At 45.4% G+C, this 3,501-nt stretch overlaps 1 long non-coding RNA gene across 2 annotated transcripts; it reads right to left on the bottom strand.

Annotated features, from left to right (window-relative positions):
• Positions 1 to 551: 551 nt before the first annotated feature.
• LOC134966959 (uncharacterized) lies at positions 552 to 2,606 on the bottom strand. 2 transcript variants are annotated; one of them, XR_010188750.1, is made up of 4 exons: positions 2,507 to 2,606; positions 1,600 to 1,671; positions 1,324 to 1,457; positions 552 to 754 (listed from the first exon to the last, which is right to left on the bottom strand). It is a non-coding gene; the product is annotated as an uncharacterized LOC134966959 (long non-coding RNA). The 2 variants fall into 2 exon arrangements; XR_010188749.1 differs by having other exon boundaries at positions 1,571 to 1,671.
• Between the last annotated feature and the right edge of the window lie 895 nt (positions 2,607 to 3,501).

Here is a 3,501-nt window from a genome sequence, read left to right on the forward strand (position 1 = left end):
ACCCCCCCCCCTCTCAAGGAGCAATGTGTAGGCATACATGCACGGGCATGTATGAAAGTGGTAAAGGATGAAAGCTCCTTGTGGTTACATATACGATGGGCCAAAGAGCATATCTGATACCACTTTTTTTTTTTTTTTTAGGAGTACACCTTAATGTAAAAAAGTTGTGTGACTTGAGCAATCACTTATATTTTTTCAAATCTTCATAGGGATGGTCGACAAAGAGGCGTGGACAGCGTTGTTCGAGGTGAGTTTAAAATGGCGAGTAATGGCATGTTTCACTGTACGCACACTTGCACAAACCTTGACCTGCCTGCACTTGGGAAGCCACACAGTCCAGCAATGGGTTTTGCTGGGCTGTGTGGTTCCACAAATGTTCTTGTGAAATGCACTATGGAACGTGAACGTGACATCATTACAGTGCCCTTTACTTAAGTCTGTTTCTCTATTTTTTTCAGAATTATACACAAGAACAAGGAATTTAGCAAGAAGAACAAACACAATTTTTTTTTTTAATTTTTTTTTTATGAACAATAAAATTATGACTGTTTATTTTCCTCAATAAAATGTAAAATTGAGAAGTTTTGTATTTTTTCTTTTAGATATTGTAAATATAATTTAAAAGTGGGCATTTAAGGGATGTGGGGGCATTGAAAGTCTTGAGGTAGGCCGGGATGGTAGCGTGGGTGAGGGTCTTAGCTCCACTGTCCACTTTATGGGGTTCAAGTTCATGGAGGTAAAATCCAGGGAAAACCTGTGGAAGAGAAAAAGTATTATGTACAAGGTACTTCAAAGCATGACATCCCTCCTAAAAAAGAAGAATAGCAGGTGCAAGCAACATTGCAAAAGCACACAGATAACAGTGACATCAGGGCAGTTGGGCTACAGCATCCAGGGCCGGATCTAGGGGGGGGGGGGGGGGTGAAGGGGGCGTCTTCCCCCCTAACACAGTCATAGCCACGCCCACTTTTGAGCAGAAGCGAGCTCTCCTGGGAGAGCCTGAGGCAGAACGATGTGCTGCAGCCAATACCACAGCAGCACAGAGGAGCCAGGAGAGCAAGGGTTACGGAGCATTTGCCCCTCACTTGCTGGTGTGTGGGTACTAGGGTAATAAATACAATTACCCCATTGCACAGTCACATGTACATAGAACAATCACAAAGCTCTATCTCAGTCTCACTCAAAAAGTTCAGTCAGAATTGATAGAGGAGGAGTTAAGATTGTAGATGGGAGGAGTTGGGACTGTAGAGGGAGGAGTCAAGATTAAACAGTAAACCACCCCCCCTAATGAAAAGTCTAGATCCGTCCCTGACAGCATCTCACCTGAAGGGTCTCTTGGTAACACTGCAGTGGGGGAGGTTCACATCAGAAGTAGACCTTCATGGTAGAGGGAGGACTTTAGCATATCTTTACACTGGAGAGGGTTCCTTAGGCTTGGAAGGGCTACCCCGTGTAACCTGTGGAAGAGAAAAAGTATTATTTACAAGGTACTTCAAAGTGTGACATCACTCCTGAAAAAGAAGAATAGCAGGTGCAAGTAACATAGCAAAAACACACAGGTAACACTTACATCTGGGCGGTTGGGCTCCAGCATCTCACCTGAAGGGTCTCTTTGTAACATCGGAGTGGGGGAGGTTCACATCACAAGTCGGACATCCAGGTAGAGGGAAACTTTACACAAAACAGGATTCAAAAAAGAGGTAAACACATAACACACCCAACTGGTAATTACTGGCAGTGCCGTAACTAGGCATTTTAGCGATGTGTGCAAGAAACGGCATTGCCGCCCCCCCATGTAAAGTTTATAGGGGCGTGGCTTCATGGGACGGGGCGTGGCCACAAAATAATACCAATTCATACTACAGTGCACAGTAGTCTCCATTATTCAAATTACGCTGCGCAGTAGCGCCACTACACCAGGTAGAGCTCCTTTTACACATTACAGCAGACAGTCCCCCTTTGTACACATTACGGCAGCCTGCGCCCCCCTTTTTACACATTACGGCAGACAGCATCCCCCTTTTTACACATTACGGCAGACAACGTCCCCTTTTTACACATTACGGCAGACAGCATCCACTTTTTACACATTACGGCAGACAGCGTCCCCCTTTTTTATACATTACGGCAGACATCGTCCCCCTTTTTACACATTACGGCAGCCAGGGGGACAGATCTAACCTATTAGCATTAGCAGCCAAAGGACTATGCATTCTCTGCCTGCATATCTCACATCATGCACTCATACAGGGAGCAAGGGCCAGTCTGCAAAGTACTTGCCACTATACAATTGTAGTCAACAGTGTTTGAATCCACTTGTAAAAGTGACAAGTAGATTGCAGACTGGCCCTTATTTACACTACAGCATGAGCTCTGCATTCTGACTACAGCTGGAGAAATCAACAGAATAGAGGAGCAAGAGGTCAGCGATCATCGAGACTGCTGATAAGATTTACAACATCAGTGTCATCTCCTTTATAGTAGCAGTTACAAGTTACAAGCTTACTTCATCCTGTGTGTGACTGGTTTCTGCTACTAGCCCAGTAGCACTGCTTCATATCCACTTTCAGCTCCCTGTCCTGCACTCAGCAAGCGAACGCGATGTGATAGAACGTCAGGGCATGCCGAAAATAACCTGCTGAGCAGCCTGAAAGAAAGTATGCGGGGTCTCTGGCTTGCTATCTCAGGGTCTACAGACTTCAGAGTCCCCCTCCCTCCTCCTCCTCCCCTCGCTCCGGCGCACATCACAGGGCACAGGCGGCTTGTAATGAGTCAGTCTGACTCATTACAATGCTGCACACTTTGTGCCCCTTGAACGGGTATGCGGGCAGTGTGAGCGCAGGGGGAATATGCGCTCACTAGGTGTGCGCTGTGGGCAATGCCCCGTTTGCTCACACCTAGTTACGGCACTGATTACTGGTAATAACACTCATCAACAGGATGCCATCAACTGGACAGAACTCAGGAATTGACAGGATGATGTCAACAGGATAGAACTCTGGAATAAAAAATAAAAAAAACACACACAATTTATTTTAAAAATATAAACACTGATTTCCAACAAAAAATAATTAAAACAAATTACGATTATACTCACAGGACGAAAAAAATGTCTGGGTGAGATGGCTTCTCGCTTCATTTCCTTCATCCATACCCACAGGTGGAGCAGAAGAACAATTTCCATCGCGGAAAACCATGTGATGAATAGTCACCGGCAAACGGCTTGCGACACAAATGTTGTGGAGGATACAACATGCATTAATTATGCTGCAAATCTTTGCCGGTGAGTATAAAAGAGCACCGCCGGAGGAGTATAAACTTCTAAACCGGCTTTTAAGTACACCGAAGGCAGGCTCAATTACTCCCCGCAATGTACAGATGTAGCCACCTTTATCTTGACTGTTTCTCCGCCGAGACGGGCGTTTAGCCACGCTAAGGCGATAGCTGAGTTTAATCACAGGCAGGCGCGTTGAGACGATCTAGATACTCATCATGCATTAC

Source organism: Pseudophryne corroboree, chromosome 10 (genome assembly GCF_028390025.1).
Source record: "Pseudophryne corroboree isolate aPseCor3 chromosome 10, aPseCor3.hap2, whole genome shotgun sequence".
Classification (NCBI taxonomy): Eukaryota; Metazoa; Chordata; class Amphibia; order Anura; family Myobatrachidae; genus Pseudophryne; species Pseudophryne corroboree.